This window comes from Lygodium microphyllum, chromosome 10 (genome assembly GCF_053477565.2).
Source record: "Lygodium microphyllum isolate KBCC chromosome 10, Lygodium_microphyllum_v1.1.10, whole genome shotgun sequence".
NCBI lineage: Eukaryota > Viridiplantae > Streptophyta > Polypodiopsida > Schizaeales > Lygodiaceae > Lygodium > Lygodium microphyllum.
The window spans coordinates 156,801,751-156,820,566 of record NC_141144.1 but is presented as its reverse complement, the minus strand read 5'-3'; positions in this window follow the sequence as shown (position 1 = coordinate 156,820,566).

Below are 18,816 nucleotides of genomic sequence, written 5' to 3'. Positions count from 1 at the left end.
AGTATTCTTCTATTATTATTTATATCAAAGATATAAAAATGTCATTCTATGAGATTTTGTTATATCATTATATGCCTCCTATATGCTAAGTTGTATGATAAAGTTACTACATAGATGTTATATGTTATAATTTTTTATATGGTAACTTTTTCGATGAAGTTACTATATAGATTATTTCTATTTATGAAGTTACTATATAGTAAATTTTTAGAAAGTTACTATATAGATAGTTATGATAATCAACTTCTTATATAGTAAGCTAACCAAAAAAAGCTTTCTATATAGTAAATTAACTAGAAAAATCGTTCTATTTTGGAAACTATCTTTCTAGATTGACAATCTAGTAAAGTTTGATTTTTCCTATATTAGACTCTTTCTAGTTATGTGGAAATCTAACTAGAAAATTCTCTTTTTTTTCCTATATAGTAAGTGGTTTGGAGGAGTGCGCCTGTATATTATATACGGTGGAATCTCAAAGCGTGTACAGAGTTTCCATTGTATCCAGCATCATTATTGTTTGATACGCCAGCAAAACGATGAGATGCCATGCCCTCCTTACATATTTTCCCCTTCCCTTCTAACAAGTCTTGGGTTTTGAGGTTCCAGTTCCCTTCCTCCTTGGCCTTCAGTCGATCTTTTTCAAGGCCCCCACATAGAGGACAAGGAGGGTCATGCCTCTGCTTAAGGGGAGTGGCTTGTTCGAGGCATTCTTCATGATAAGCATGCCCACAAACAAGGACACCTATGACTGACGAATCCCTGTTTCCCAAAATATTTTGAGTATTCCACGGTGACCTCTCTAAAATTGCTTTCGTGCACAACCCGCCCTTCTGTGCTTCTCCAGAAGAAGTGCTCTGTGACACCTCACACTATCTAGAACCAACACGCATGCCAGGTCCTCCACTAGAAGACTCGAGCATCCCACACACTATGGATTCAGATGAGATATCTGCACTATGCCATCTTGAACTACCAGATCGTGATGATTCAATTAACTCAGAAAAAGCTTGGGCTGTCCATGAATCTGCTTTTTCACATCTCAATCTATGCAAGCCATCTATGCTACCTCTATTTCTATGCCTTACTGTCTCCATTTCCATTGGTAGCACTTTACTGCGTACTCCATAGCTGAATGTCCCATGAGCTCTCTGCCTTGAGATGAAGTTTCATCGGAATAAAATTGTACTAAGTCCATATGCTTGTGTCTGCCGGTTACACAGCCTGTGCTCCAAGTCCTATGGTATCTTTGGTGTTGCAGATTCAAAAGACATAGATGTCTCTTGGCTTGAAGCTCGAGATATTCTTAAAGTTTTATCTGTCATTGGATCCCAAGCAATGCCAAAATCCCCTTGAGAGCGGTGGATACTCTCAAGACTGTTGTAAACATAAAGGAAACCATCTAGACTTTCATGTGAACGGCCAAAAAAAATCACCACTGTCCACACAACTCCCACTTCTTGCATGTCTACGACTTCTACTGAAATTGATGATACCACTTAGGTCCACTTCTCTTGAATAGCCTCCTTTGATGGCAATGTCTCGTGATGCAAGCTTAGGGGTAGGTTTAGGCGCAATGGTATCAATAGGCACACAAAGCACGTCCCAAATCTCGAAGACAACTTAATCAATCTTCATGTTTACCACCCATTTTCAACCCCCTTGAATCACATTGATAAGACAACCTCTTCTTTGTCATTGAATGCCTTTTCTTCAATATTATTGGCACATCCATGGAAACAACTATCCTTAACATTCTAATGTATAAGGTATCCATTCCTTGAACAAGCTCCTCCATACATTGTACAAGTTTTGTGCATTCACCTTTGCTTGTGACTTCTTCCACATTGAACTTCAAACATACTTCCTCAATTTTCATTGGCAAAGGATGTTGCAACCATTTTAGCTTTCCAAAACAATACTTAATGAAATAATCACCATGGCATCATAACAACTCCATTAAACTCGTATATTGCCCTCAAATGCTTTATTTAGCCAAATCCACCTTGCAAAAACTCTATGGAAGCAATGATTCAATTTCAATGCAATTGCTTGAAATCCTCGCAATGAAATTATCATGTTGAAATTCGTCACTCCATAATATGCATTCTCCCCATGTAGTATCTCCCACAAAATCATGAAAACTCTTGCATATAGACTTGTTTATGCAATGTGTCCTAGAGAACATGCATTGAAAAATGTACGTGGTGCCCAACCATTCATATGATTTGAGATTTGTACAATGTCGAATCCATGTGCCTAGCCTATCTACATGTGCTCATGCATAATGCAAAATGTTTAAAAAAATACACACACAATGAAAAACAAATTCCTAATGATCCTGACTAATGAGATCAAAATCGTGGCAAAAAACTCCGCCCTCATGTTCGCAGTGGTGGACATGCAACATCATGACACTGGCTCCATGCAAGTTGAGTCATCCCAAAGAACTCTATATTTTGAGCATAGGTATGCAAATATGCACATCCATTCCTACCATTAAACAACTTCATCTCACACTCTACTAGCTACAGAGCATTCATCACAATAGTTTCTATCTAAGCAGAAGCCTACATTACCTATTGTTGTTATTGTACCTACATAAGCATGTTCATGTTCTATACTAACTACTACAAAACATCATTAGAATTTATGCTTGAAGGTTCTCCCATCCTACCTTTCCTTCAAACAAACTTTCACGTTAGGTTCACTAATGTCAAAGGGGTTTTAGTCGAAAGGTCATATCCATTAGGGATTAGAGAGAGAAGGAAGTAGAGAATAGGAGATAGAAGAGAAGAAAAGAAATAGGCAAGGGATTCAAATCTGATAGAGCCTTTATATAATATTAAGGAAAATCTCAATGATTCATAGCACTACACATTGATAAAACCTAAGAAGATAAACAAAATCCTCGCATGGGACTACTCAAAAGTAATCTCCAAGCATTAGTTCTCATGGAGCTCCCTAGTAGACCGAAAAACGTACCAAACGCTAGCTTCTTCTCTACTACTGAGATGGCAAATCTAATGGTTCTATTGGCTCCGAAAGGGGGGCAAGACCTCAAGACACCTGGTCAGAGTTCTCCTAGATTGATCCTTCTTCTTCTTCCTATCTAGAGTGTTTTTTGGTGCCTAACAACTACAATCACGCACCACGCAAATTTGAAAGCCCTTGTTTCTACATAAGATCTCCAAAACTAACTGAAAAGCAAGTTCTTTGTGCACATGACACCGTATTCTAGAAGTTTACTGTAGTTTTTGAGGATATTTACAAGAAATAATATCCAAAATATCAAAAATAGGCTAAAATTGTAAAAAAATCCTGTATTTTGGAACTATCCATACTATGGACACTAACATTACTGACTAAGATGACATTGACTCTCCAAATTCATAAGGAAGCCAAATGATGATGCACTCCACTTTTTTCCACACTATGTCCGCGTAGCAGTATGACATCATTTACGTAACTTTGTTGTAATGAGTTTAAAATCAATATTATCTTGAATTCCCTCTAAGCATATGAGCTGTCCATTGGTGCGCAGATCGGTCGCAGATAGCTCACGTGGTGAATCCCGGAAGGTCCCCAAGAACAATGAACTCTACCTTTTTGCACAAAAAACAATGTAAAAGCATGCACGACAAGAGGCAAGAGACAAATTGGGTTCAATCTCCCCCATGCCTTGTGTGAGCGCTTCACAAAGCATGTATTTAATGTATATTTCCAATCTTCATGCTCAATAATAGCCCAATTACAAAAAATATGACAAGCTTTTAGCTTTTGAGTTTGCTTTCTACAAAAATAGGAAAATAAAGCTAATGGACGGTGCCCATAGAGTCTGGCACGCCCAATCTCAATGTCCAAATAGAAATAACATATCCGTGCCCATAGGCGCATACAAAATAATAATCAATAATCAATGTCTCAATAGACATAACAAAATATAGGCGTGGCGCCTATCAAAATCTAGTCCAAAAGTCGAAAACCCGCTAGACTCCAATGCTTTCCTCTGCCACTGCTGCTATCTCTACACATCAACTGAAGCATTCACAATCGTTAGTAAAATAATACAATTAAACCGACAAAAGTGAATACCTAGCAGTCTTCAGCTACATAAATAAATCAAATGGTTAGAAATAAATCCTAACCTTAATTTATTACGAGTGCGCACTCTAAACTCATAAACGTTTATTAATTTAATATGCATTTTGCGGAATCACCCGCTATGGAATCACCCATGTACACACTAAATTAATGAAACGCCCGAAAAGAACAGGCGTCCCCATCAACTTCTCGCACAAAGAATCCTCTTTGTGTATGAGCCCTGGTCATCTAAGTTTACGGAATCCACCATAAAACCTCACGGAATCCACCGTGGAATATGCCTCCTGGCATCATACCCCCGAGGTGGGATAGCAATTGACCTCAATTGCTATTAGCTCAATGTGGAGTTAACAGAGTGGGGAAAGCATTTAAGTCTCTAGCGTGCATCCATTGTGCTTCCTCTACAGGATGGTTCTTAAATTTTACTAGATATCTAGAATACTTTCGGCCAGTTCTAGTGGTCATGTAGTCAGTATCTATGATGGCTTCTGGTTCAAGTATTTCAGTCTCTTCTTCTAGTAAAGGTGGGTTTTCATAGACAGGGTGGATAGGTAATTGGCCTCTAAATGGTCTCAATAAACTAATATGAAATGTATTATGAATTTTCCAATGAGATGGCAATTCTAACTTGAATGCATTATCATTAATCTTATGAATAATTCTAAATGGTCCATAGAATCTAGGAGCTAATTTGACAACTGGATGTCTATCTACACTTTGCAGTCTACGCTTTTCTATTCTAAGCCAAACATAATCATCAACTCTAAAATTCATAGCTTGTCTTTTCTTGTTGGCTTGTTTGGTATATGATTGTTGGGCTTTAGCAATCATATCCTTAACCTCATCAAAAATAGTGTTATGCATAGTAGCAATATCATCAGCACTCTGAATTCTATTAGACAAAGATGCAACAGGTGTAGATAATCTATATCCATAAATAACTTCAAAAGGTGCTTTCTTTGTAGATGTGTGTGGTGTATTATTGTATGCAAACTGTAATAAATGTAAATGAGTATCCCATGTCTGAGGTTTAGAGATAGTGTATGCACGTAAAAGATCTAAAATAGTGCTATTTGTGGCTTCTGTTTGTCCATTTGTTTCTGGATGAAATGCAGATGAGAAATCAATCTTTGTGCCTAGATTTGCAAACAGTATGATCCAAAAATTGTTACAAAATCTAGAATCTCGATCTGAAATAATCACTTTTGGCAATCCATGGTTAGTAAAAACAGTTTTCAAAAATAACTGTACTGCTTGTGATGCTGTTAAAGTTTTCTTACATGCAATGAAATATGCTTGCTTACTAAATCTATCTACAATTGTCCAAATCATGTCATGGTTAGATTTAGTATTTGGTAAATCAGTAATGAAATCCATAGATATATGTTCCCAAGGTTTAGATGGAATAGATAAAGGCATTAATAATCCATACTGTTTACCATGATGTCTCTTTATTCTTTGACAAATCAAACATTCAGAAACGAAATTAGATACATCTGCATCCATATGCAGCCAATAAAAATCTTCAGTTAACATGCGTAATGTAGATATGATACCTCTATGACCTTGATATGGGGGACAATGAATTTCATTCAAAACAAAAGATCGGAATGGAATAGTAACACACAGTCTCTTTTCAAAAAACATAAATCCATCATTATATGACAATGAATCAACAGGAATGAAATTATTTTGAACTAATTTTTGCCAATCAGAATGAAAAGTAATATCCTAGTGATATGTGTCTTTCATAGCAATCAAAGAATCAAAAGATATGATAGAAATATTATGAATTGTAGGTCTTCTACTCAATGCATCAGCAACTACATTTTCTTTTCCAGGTTGGTATTGAACGATAGGATGAAAACTTTGAATGAAGGAATCCCATTTGATATGACGGTCAGAAATTTGGGGTTGGCTAAGTAGATGTCTAATGCTTTGCTGGTCAGTCTTTATCATGAATTCTGAACCCATTAAATAGTGCTTCCATTGTTTTAATGCTTGTACAACTGCTAATAGTTCTTTGTCATAAGTGGAATATTTGAGCTCAGAGGGTTTCAGCTTAGAACTAAAATATGCTATTGGATGATTGTCTTGCATTAATACGGCTCCTATTCCTGATCCGCTAGCATCGGTCACAACTAGAAAGAATGGTCTATTAAAGTCAGGCAATTATAGAACAGGGGCATTGGTTAATGCACGTTTAAGTAAGTCAAAGGATTTTTGCTAAGTTTCAGTCCATTGATAAACAATTCCTTTCTTAAGAAGTTTGGTTAATGGTAAAGCAAGTAATGAGAAATTACGTACAAACTTCCTATAAAAACTAGCAAGACCAAGGAATGAGCGTAATTCATGTACATTTTTAGGAACAGGCCAATGCAATATTGCATCAATTTTCTTAGGATCAACTTTAATTCCTTCTTTTGATACAATATGACCTAGATATTCTATTTCTGTCTTAAAGAATTCACTCTTTTCAGGATTTGCAAACAATTGATTTTCTTTCAGTAATTGAAAAACTAATGATAAATGCTCATAATGCTCTTTTTTACTTTGACTGAACACCAAAATATCATCAAAGAAAACAATCACACAATATTGATATTTCAGAAAGATACGGTTCATCATTCTACTGAAAGTAGCAGGTGCATTAGTTAATCCGAATGGCATAACTAAGAATTCGTAATGGCCAAACTGTGTCCTGAATGCAGTCTTAAATATGTCGGATTTATCTAACCTCACCTGATGATATCCAGACTTAAGGTCAATTTTACTAAATATAGAAGATCCTTGCAGTTTGTCCATAAGGTCATCAACTCTAGGTATAGGATACCTATTCTTTACAGTGATCTTATTTAATGCTCGGTAGTCAATACACATACGATAGGTCTTATTCTTTTTCTTGACTAAGAGTACAGGTGCACCGAATGGAGAACTGCTAGGTCGAATTAGGCCTCTATTTAGTAATTCTTCAACTTGACTCTGGATTTCTTTTTGCTCTATTTGATTGTGCCTATATGGTGCTTTGCAAGGTGGTTGTGTACCAGGAATTAAATCAATCTTATGGTCTTCTGGACGTGATGGTGGTAACCTGGTGGTAGGTCTTCTGCAAAACAGTCCTTAAAATATGCAAGAAATTCCTTATGCCTAGGGTGCATATGATTTTCCTTTGCGTGCAATTCATTCACCCAAATGAGATATGATTTAGTATTCTTGCGTAGTGCACGTTTTGCTTGAGTATGCGAAAGCAGTGGAAAAATATGAGATGCGTGTATACCAAATAATGTAATAGATTTTCCTTGAAAATTAATATTCATTGTGTGCGTAGAATAATCTATATTTGGATTATGCTGGTGTCTCCATGGCATTCCTAGAATAATGTCGCTTGACTGTAATGGGACAACTAAGAAATTTCTTCTTTCAATATATGGACCAATTTGAATTTCTAAATCTTGTACTTCTTGTGTGCCATTGTACCTAGTACCTAAAAATGCAGCTTTTATGCGATAATGCGTAGGTACAGTATGCAATTTCAATTCATTTACCAATTTTGCTGAAATAAAGTCATGCGTACTATCGTCATCATGCAATATAGTTCTTTCTTTTCCATGCACCATACATTTCATAGTCAACAATGAATGTGAAGTAGGCATACCTGGTAAAGTGTCGGAAGTAGTAGTAATATCATCCTCATCTTCAGTGAAATCCGGCATATCCTCATGCTCGTCTTCGTCCATAGCTCCAAGGTAGTTGATATGTGCTGATGGCTTCTTTGAATGACAATTTGCTGCGAGATGCCCTGGCTGGTGACACTTGTAGCATACTATTGGCTTGGCTTTGGTCACATTATTTGCAATGGCTGGAAGTCTGAGTACATTTGGATTTGCTTGTGGAATAGGCTTTGGATTTGGATTGACAGTGGATGGTAATGCAGGTGGTTTAGGCCAATTCTTGCGGAAAGATGGTGATGAGAAACGACCTGGATTAAACCTTCTAAAATTGGAATTGAATTGTTTAGATCCATAATTACCGTTGGCTTGGAATGACTGTGGTCGTCGATCTCTTCCGCGTAACTTATCTTCAGTGTCGTGAGCTAAGGAGATGGCGTCTTCAAGGGTAGCAGGCTTGAACATGTTCACTTCAGCGTAGTAATGTCCAAGAAGTCCAGACATATACTTCCGCTTATGTGTCGTCTCTGGTACGTCTTCAAGCATGCGCAGCTGTAGGAGTGCATTCCAAAAATGCTCTGTATTCTGTGGAATAGGCTCACGATCTCGCTGTTGAAGTAAATCCCATTGCTTGATAGCCTTCTCATGAAATTGCGGTGGAAGGAAATTTTGCATGAACTTTTTCTTGAAATCTTCTCATGTAGCAGGACATTCTATGCTCTTGCGGACTACAGTCCACCAAAGTGATGCTCTGTCTATCAGATGATTAGTAACACACTTGATTTTATCTTTTTCGGGATAAGTTTCCTCATGGAAATAGTCATCAAACTGGCTAATGAATGATAAAACAGTCTTTCCTTCTCTTATGCCATTGAAAGTGCGAAACTTGAAACTTCGTTTACTTAACTTGGATTCCTTACGAATAGTTTGTGCTTCAAGGGTGGCGTCGATAGTACGGCGAATCAAATCTTCAGCTTGAGGTTCTTCTTTGTCGGTGGACGCTCTTTGTAGCTTTGTCAATTGCGCTTGCAAGGCTTGCCTAGCTCTTCGCTCTTCTTCCAATTGTAGCATGATTAGATCCAGCTTTTGTTCCATGGTAGGTTCAGGTAAGTCGTCTTCAGTCATAGGATCATCCATATGTGGGGTAGTCATCCTGTAAAACTCAATAAACCTTTCTCACTCAAAATCAGGTTAGCGGGATGAGCGTAGCTCAAATTTGGGGTTACAAGGCTATGTAATTTTGGGTATTTCTTCTTCAATTTTCAGAAATTCTGCAATATTTCTGTCTCCGTTTGCTGAAAGTACTTCAACGAACTTGCAGATAGGTAGAACAGCTTGCTGCGAACAACTTTCCAGTTCAGAATTTTTGCATACGAACAAGTCTTCTATGAGTTTTAAGCACTAATCAGTTCTGATTTAGTCTGACTTGCAGAGTTGCAGACTTAGCAGACTTGCAGAGTTGTTGACTTGTTGGACTTAGGCCGACTTGCAGAACTTGCAGAACTTGATTTCAATTGACTTGCTGAACTTGACTTTGACAGCGTAGGACCTGGAGTTTGTGGACTTCCTTGTCCTGTGTGATTTGCAGAACTTGGCTTAACTTGACTTGGGTAATTAAGCTTAATAGCTTAATAGTTGATCAGGCGGCGTGAATTTTCGTGGGGGGGGGGCCGTTTTTTTGGCCGTGCGATAATTTCGGGCCACTCTCTGACACGCCGAGATGATTTGAAGGAGCCTTAAGCTTCCTTTAAGTTTTTAAAGCTTTGTAATTAAGCTTTTAGTGAAGAGGATTAAGAATTTTCTCACTGGTTTTCAACGACTTGTTGATGGAGATGTATGCGTGGTCCTCCGCCTGCAGAGCTTGGTCCTTCGCAATCTGACAGTGGAAACAGGGGTTCTTGATCGCCAGAAGTCTGCCTGTATCGACGGTTCGCGACGAGATTGATTGTAGAGCCCGTTTGTTCCTGGAGCTCCGCCTTCGCTCGAGATTGGTAGCGATTGGAAGCTCTTGATCTCTGCTCCGCTCTGATACCACTGATGCGCAGATCGGTCGCAGATAGCTCACGTGGTGAATCCCGGAAGGTCCCCAAGAACAATGAACTCTACCTTTTTGCACAAAAAACAATGTAAAAGCATGCACGACAAGAGGCAAGAGACAAATTGGGTTCAATCTCCCCCATGCCTTGTGTGAGCGCTTCACAAAGCATGTATTTAATGTATATTTCCAATCTTCATGCTCAATAATAGCCCAATTACAAAAATATGACAAGCTTTTAGCTTTTGAGTTTGCTTTCTACAAAAATAGGAAAATAAAGCTAATGGACGGTGCCCATAGAGTCTGGCACGCCCAATCTCAATGTCCAAATAGAAATAACATATCCGTGCCCATAGGCGCATACAAAATAATAATCAATAATCAATGTCTCAATAGACATAACAAAATATAGGCGTGGCGCCTATCAAAATCTAGTCCAAAAGTCGAAAACCCGCTAGACTCCAATGCTTTCCTCCGCCACTGCTGCTATCTCTACACATCAACTGAAGCATTCACAATCGTTAGTAAAATAATACAATTAAACCGACAAAAGTGAATACCTAGCAGTCTTCAGCTACATAAATAAATCAAATGGTTAGAAATAAATCCTAACCTTAATTTATTACGAGTGCGCACTCTAAACTCATAAACATTTATTAATTTAATATGCATTTTGCGGAATCACCCGCTATGGAATCACCCATGTACACACTAAATTAATGAAACGCCCGAAAAGGACAGGCGTCCCCATCAACTTCTCGCACAAAGAATCCTCTTTGTGTATGAGCCCCGGTCATCTAAGTTTACGGAATCCATCGTAAAACCTCACGGAATCCACCGTGGAATATGCCTCCTGGCATCATCCATGCATCATAAACTCCATGTAGAGCTGAGAGAAGTCCATAGCAAATTTTCCTAGTTGTTTCAGCCAACCATAACTTGAGACAACATCGATGGGGCCCATGTCTAATGCAATTAGGTTAACCAATGCCACATAATTTTCAGCCAAGCATAGGGGGATTGTAGGACATACATGTGTGTTGATTTCTTCCTTGCCATTTGCTACTTGAACTTTTAGGGGGTGCTATAATTCCATAGGGGTGTATTTGCAAAACCGGTCAATGGTTGATTTATTGACAAAACTATGAGTATTGCCACTACCCACAAGATAAAGTCATGCTTCCCATGAATACCACCTTGAATACACAGGGTGTTGGGGCTCCTAGAATCTATCCAAGCATCTAAGTAGATGGAGCAAAGGGAGGTGATAGCCAGGTGCGATATCTGCTAAAGTGCATGGGATGGACAACTTATTGGGTCAAAGGGGAACCCATCCTCTGAGTCATAGAACCACTTGTGGTCCACATCCTCAACATGTACATGTTCACATTGTTAATAGGTAAGTCATCCTCATCATTGTCCCAATCTTCCATTACATACATGCTATGAGCCTTGACCTTGGCTACCTTATAAGGGCACCTAGAGGCATGTCGACATTATACTTATCTCCACATTTAAAGAATAGACCTTTTTCCTTCCATTCCTCCATAACCTCTGGGGGAATGAACCTTTGGCCACTTGAGCAATTGGAAGGTGATGCAATGGAGTGTCTATTTTTAGCATACTTACTCTCAGTATTAGAGCCAAGTGCTATCCCAAAATTTTCGTGTTTTCTTTCAGCATGGAAGGAGGGTGAGTGTGCATTTTAGGGTTACTATTAGAAGTGGAATTTTCTCTCAAACCACCCCCATATGGGGCTAACCTCGATGGGGTATGGGGCTATTTATAACCTTGCTGAAAGCTCTAATTCTTACAGTAATTTCTTGCATATCTTTTAGCTATTTCAATTGCATCAAATAGTATGGTAGGATTTTGAGCCATGACATTCATCAATAGGCTTTTTTTCAAACCATAGATGTACTTATGAAATTTGGCATCATCACTAATACTCTCCACATACATGGTCAGATTCATAAAATAATTTGTGTACTCTTGTATAGTGAGATTACATTAGTCAAGAGTGTGCCATCATTTTGCCAACCACTCTTTTTTCACAATGTCGTGCTGCTACACGGACGGAGTGAAGTGTTGAATGCACATGATTTGTAGGATACCATTATCATTTCTAAGACAGTTCATGAGCTTGAGGATATGCCTTTAAATGATGTTAGATATAATGATCCACAATTGGAAATGGTTTTGGATGCTTTGTCAAAGGCCTTGATATGCAATTCAAAGATACTTCCAGATATGGACTGCTTTACTATTTTCGGTGATGGTCAGCATGTATTGGATGCAAGTGAGGCTTAGTTTATGTTTGATGTGGTACATAATTATCAGTATAAGTAGATTTCCATGCATTGGACTCTAAAAGAGTAGACATGTTGCTTTGTCTTTATTGATGGGTGCATTGATAGTCTTTATTGCTATGAACACCCAAGGCCTGATGACCTTGGAGTAGATGCTTAGTATGATATTTGAGTTGTGAAAATGCTAATCATTTTGATCTATGATCCATAGAGATGCCTTCTTATGTGCGTGATGAGTGACAAGTTAATGCAATGGGTATTTTACCCGGGTGGTGCATTGGTAGCACATATCAAAGCATGTGCAAGTTTTGAGGGGGTGGATGTCGTACCATTACATAGACATAGTGTGAAAAACCCTAGAGTGCATCATCATCGGGCCTTCTTATTGATCTAGAAAGTCAATGCCATATTTGTCCACTAGTGTCAGTATCCATCATAGTATAGGCGATTCAAAAATACAGGATTTTTGGATAATTTTAGCGGCCTATTTTTTATATTTTGGATATTATTTTTTGCAAATATCCTAGAAAGATATAGAAAACTTCTAGAATAGGGTGACACGCAAAAAAGCAAGTGTCTTTTCAGTGAGTTTTTGGAGGTCTCATGCAAAAAGAAGGGCTTTCAAATTTATGCACGGATGTGATCATAGTTTTCAAGCAATAAATAACTTTTCAAACGAGGAGGAAGAATAAGGAGTGATCTGGGAGAATCATAAGCAAGTGTCATGTGATTTTACCCCCTTTCATCAAAGCCAATGAAACCATCAGATTTTCCATTCAAGGAATATAAAGAAGCTAGAGTTTGGTGCATGTTTTTGGTCAACTAGGGAGCTCCATGAGATCTAATGCTTGAAGATTTCTTTCGAGAGGTCCATGACAAGGATTTTGTTTATCATCTCATGTTCTATCAATACATAGTGCTTTGAATCATTTATCTTTGTCTTTATATTGTGTAAATGCTTTGGTATATTTGAATCCCTTGCCTATTATTTTTCCTATTTTCTATCTCTTATTCTCTCTTTCCTTCCCTCTCTAATCCCGCTGGCGTGGGTACAACCTTTTGACTTAAAGCCCTCTAACAATGGGGGATATAATTTTTTGAACCACATGCATTTTAAAGTCTTTTCAATCAATGAATAGATGATTCTCCTGATTGATATAGCACCACCATGTGTGGGTGAATCCTTCGAAGTGGAGAGAGGCAAAGATAATTTCTTGATAATTTGTGAGTGAATAGATGTTAAAGTAGGACTCTAACTTGAATGTCCATTCTCCCAAGTATGATGGTGAGGGAGATTTCCCATTGTACTTAGTGAGAATATTCTTGTTACAAAGATCAGGTGGGCCTTGCTACCCATGGAAACCTTGCTATCCATATATACAATGATGGCCATACGTACCTTCCTGCCCATACATACCATATTGTGCATTTATCCCATGCTCCCCATTATAGACATACTGCCCATTCTTTCCATGTTACCCATGATTTCCATACTGTCAAACCATTAATACCATAATTTCCATGATGGGACTAATTGATATAAGTTCCATTGGGGCTTTGAGGGAGAGTAGGGGAGCTTCTACCAATGGTGGAAGAGGGCCTCAATGGAGGGTTGGATACATGGATGATGGGGAAGCTCATCAAAGGCTTTCCATGAGTATGAGAGAATTCACAAAATTCATAGACAGAAGGGGGAATATCCTTGGATCCAAGAATGCCATGTGTACCATGTAGGGGCTCCATTGGTGGAGGGCATCGAGACTCATGCTTGGATGCATTCACCTTTTCTAAGGAGGAAGTGGTAGCTAGCCGAGCTACAAGAGTGTTGAGCTGCTCCAGGGTTTGCTAAGTTCGATCATTTTCTCAATTTCTTCATCAAATTTTGACATCATTTGGCAATGGTTGGTGACTATATCATTATACCTCTCCATGTGATGAAGCTTATGCTAACATTAACTGTGCTTGAGTAGGCGATGTAGGGATCCATATCAGGCACTTCCTCATGCACATCACCATGGAAATATTGTACCGAGCTACGTTCATCATTGTCAAGATTGTGGGAGAGAAGGAAGGAGTCTCACTTGAAGCTTTCTTGCTTGCACAATGGGGGAAGACACACAAGGGTGGAGGCTGAAAACAGTTTTCCTCTTCTTAGTTGTGTAAGCCAAAAGAACTCAAGTACAAAGAAATAGAAGAACCCTATATATGGGTCTCAAACCAAACTCAACTAACTAAGGTGGCATACTAACTGAGCCACGAACTAGAGTAGATAAGGATAGCTATCATGTAGCTATTATTCATGGGCGGTGTACCAACCGCGTCTGCAACTGACAAGTCGGTGACATAAATATACAACGGTCACCCTGGCGTATCACGAGTGGAGCTCGATATCTCAACACTCCCCCTCGAGCTCAATCCCAATTCCTGCACACCAAGCAGGTCTCTGAACTTGCGCAGCTTCTCTGCGCCCAATGCCTTCGTGAATATGTCAGCTACCTGATCCTCTGTGCTGACATAAACTAGATCAATAAGACCTAGTAAAACCCTCTCTCGCACATAGTGATAATGCACCTCAATGTGCTTTGTTCTAGCATGATAGACTGGGTTATTTGCCAAGTGTATACTACTCATGTTGTCACAATAAATGACAACTGGCCCATCTGTAGACTGATGCATATCATAAAGTAGCTTATGCAACCAAGCTACCTCACATGCAGCCATTGCTGCACCCCTGTACTCAGCCTCTGTGCTCGACAAGGCAACTGTAGGCTGTTTCTTGCTGCTCCAAGTGACTGCAGCACTCCCAAAAGAGAATACATATCCACTGGTAGATCGTCTATCAGAAATACTACCAGCCCAATCAGCATCAGTGTATCCATGCAACTGTATCTGAACCCTAGTCTCATAAAATAGTCCATACTGCAATGTGGACTTCACATACCTAAGTATGCGTCTAGCCGCATCCAAATGTGGTTTCCTTGGAGCCTGCATAAACTGACTTACCAATCCAACAGCATAGCTCAAATCTGGCCTGGTAATAGTCATATAAATCAAACTTCCTACTATGCGTCTGTACATAGTAGGGTCTTCTAGAAGCTCACCTGTATCTGTGCTCAGCTTCACATTTTGCTCCAAAGGAACTGAAATAGGCTTACAGCCTGTCATCCCATATTTGGACAGCATGTCCAATCCATACTGCCTCTGCAAGAGCTGTATCCCACTTGGTGATCTAATCACCTCAATGCCCAAGAAATAACGCAGCTCTCCCAAATCCTTCATCTCAAACTTCTGCTTCAATAGCATTTTCACATGAAGGATATCTTCATCACTGTCACCTGTCATAATCAAATCATCAACATAAATGACAAGCAGCATAATACCTTTCTCTGTTTTTCTCACATAAAGTGAGAAATCTGCCTTGGAAATCTGAAAGCCAATAGTGACAAGATACTGTCCTATCTTGTCAGACCATGCTCTAGGTGCTTGCTTCAAGCCATACAAGGCTTTCTTCAACCTGCAAGCAAACTCAGGATGAACAGCATGCACATAACCTGGTGGCTGCTCCATATAGACCTCTTCTTGCAAATCAACATGCAAGAAGGCATTCTTTACATCCATCTGATGTAAAGACCATCCCTTTGATGCAGCCATAGCAATGACTGCTCTTACGGTTGCCATCCTTGCAACCGGACTAAATGTTTCTTCATAGTCAATGCCATATGTTTGTGCATACCCCTTGACTACTAATCTTGCCTTGTATCTGTTCACAGAACCATCAGCATTGTGCTTCACCTTATAAACCCACTTACAGCCAATTGCATTCTTACCTTTAGGCAAAGGTACTAACTCCCATGTAGCATTTGCTTCCAAGGCATCCATTTCTTCATCCATGGCTTTCTCCCATTTTTCTTTTCCCATGGCTTGCTCAAAAGATGTGGGTTCTGGTTCCTGTATCACTTTGACCATATATGCATAGTGAATGGCTGTAAATCCATCATATTTCAGCCTATCCACAGGATACCTAGCTCTTGTAGACCTGCGCAAAGTAGGTTCACTCCCAGGTGCTCTCAAAACATCCCTGGTCTTCCTTACTCCAGGTGTAACAATAGAAGGAATACCCAACTCATCATCAATGCTCTGTTCTGAGCCACTGGATTCACCATCCACATAAGAGTGACCTGCATTCACATCAAACATGGGCTGATCAACCTTCTCTTTTCCTTTTCGTGATACCTGCATACCACTATCTGCATTGCTTTGAGAAGATTCTCCTGATCTCAATCTGCCTGTCCATGGCGAAGAATGTGAACCACTGCTAGAGGACGCTCCAGGTCCACTAATATTTTGTGACTGCTGCTGTGAATTCTGTGTAGCATTACCATTTTGTGCATCTTCATCATCAATCACATTTACTGGTTTATACCAGCTACTCATCTCATAAAAAACAACATCTCTGCTCACTGTAAACTTACGAGTAGAAGGGTTATAGCATCTATACCCTTTTTGCTGCAGAGAGTAACCAATAAAGATGCACTTCTCAGCTTTTGGATCCAACTTGGATCTCAGCTCATCTGGCACATGTACATAGGCAATGCAACCAAAAATTTTCAAATGAGAAATATCTGGTTTCCTACCAGTATACCTCTCCTCTGGAGTCATTCCATGTATTGCTGCAGTGGGAGTCCTGTTCATTATGTAGACTGCTGTAGCAACTGCTTCAGCCCAATAAAAATCTGGCAAGTCTTTTTCATTGAGCATGGCACGAGATACCTCTCCAATATGCCTGTTTTTCCTTTCTGCAATTCCATTTTGTTGTGGGGTATAACTGCATGAATATTGCTGCTTTATGCCATGCTCCTGCAAGAACTTTACAAACTCATTTGAGAGGTACTCTCCCCCTCCATCTGACCTTAGGCATTTTATCTGCAAGCCTGTTTCTTTTTCAACCATAGCTTTAAGAGTTTTGAAATGCCCAAAAACTTCACTTTTCTTTTTCATAAAATACACCCAAACTTTTCTGCTGTAGTCATCAATAAAACTGACAAAATAATGACAGCCTCCAAGAGATGCAGCTTTAGTTGTCCACACATCAGAGTGAATTAATTCCAATGGCTTCTCACTCTCTTGAACATGTCTAGGAAATGGTTTCCTTGCCTGTTTTCCAAACTGACAGGCTTCACATACCTTATGCATTTCTGCAACCTTGAATTTTGGCAATCCTGCAACAATATTTTGGGCCTGCATTGATTTAAGTCGCTGTACATTAACATGACCAATGCGTTTATGCCAGATATCAATATCTGCAACTACACCGGTCCCATGTGCAAACATTGCTGCACTCAATTCAGACATGTCTGCATCCAATGTAAACATTCTGCCCTTCTTCTTTCCTTTTGCTATCAAGCGACCTTTATTTTTCATATCCTCAACAAAGCATCCATGAGGATTAAATCTGACCTGCAAGCCCTGTTCAACCATTTGACCAACTGAAACCAGATTCTTGGTAATATTCGGGACATGAAATACATCGGACAGGTATTTCTTTTTCCCACCCTGCATAGACAAGGGAATTTTTCCAATCTGCACAATAGGATGTGCAGTATCATCACCAGTCTCCACAAATCCTGGTTTTTCCATTTTCCTTGCATCCTCCATCCATTCTGCATGACCTGTCATGTGGTTTGATGCACCTGAGTCAACATACCATACATCATTGCTTTCTTCTGCACTTGTCATAGAATTGTTCATGTGCTGCACCATGAACAAATGCTCATTTCTGTCATCACCCTGTCTACTAGAAGATGCATAATTCCCTTGTTGCAGTTTTCCATTCATGATGTCATTCTGCTTTTTATAGCAGTCTTTAGCCATATGACCCATTTTACCACAGTAGTAGCATTCAACATTACTGTTTGCATTTTGGCCTCTTTGCCATCCACCACGACCTCTTTGGCTCCCCCTGCCTCTAGAGTTACCACGTCCTCCTCCATAGGACTGGTTTTCTTGAGTTTGCTGCATATTCTGATTTCTGCCACGGCCTCCAAATCGGCCTCCTCTACCTCTGCCTCTACCTCTTCCAGCATTTGAGTAGAAGACAGCTTCTTTTGAAGTTCCTCCTGAAGAAGATGCACCACCATTTCTCTGTTCCTCAGAAATTAGAAGAGCAATCAACTCCTCAAAATCAGGAAATCTTTCACGAACTGAAATGGATGTCCGAAACTGTGCATAATCCTTTCCTAGACCATTCAAGGTCACGGAAACTAAATCATCATCTTCCACTGGCGACCCAATGGAAGCAAGTGCATCTGCAATCTTCTTCACCTTCATGTGGTAGTCGTTGATGCTCATACTTTCTCTTTGCACATTATGCAACTCTTGCTTGAGCTGCATTTTCCTGGCTTGCGTATTTGTGCTATACATTTTTGACAAAGTATCCCATGCCTCCTTTGGCGTACTTGCATCCTGAATATGCACAATCATAAAGTCTGAAATACTGATAGACAGCCAATACATAACTTTCCTGGCTCTCTCATGCCATGTTTTAAATGCCTGCATTTGTTGTTGATTGGGAACATCAGGAAGAACTGGTTCTTCTTCATTTCCTGCAACAAATTCCCAATATCCTTTTCCCATAAGGAAATTCGTCATTCTAAACTTCCATGCCTGGAAGTTGTTCTTGTCAAGCTTTTTAGTGACAATCTGT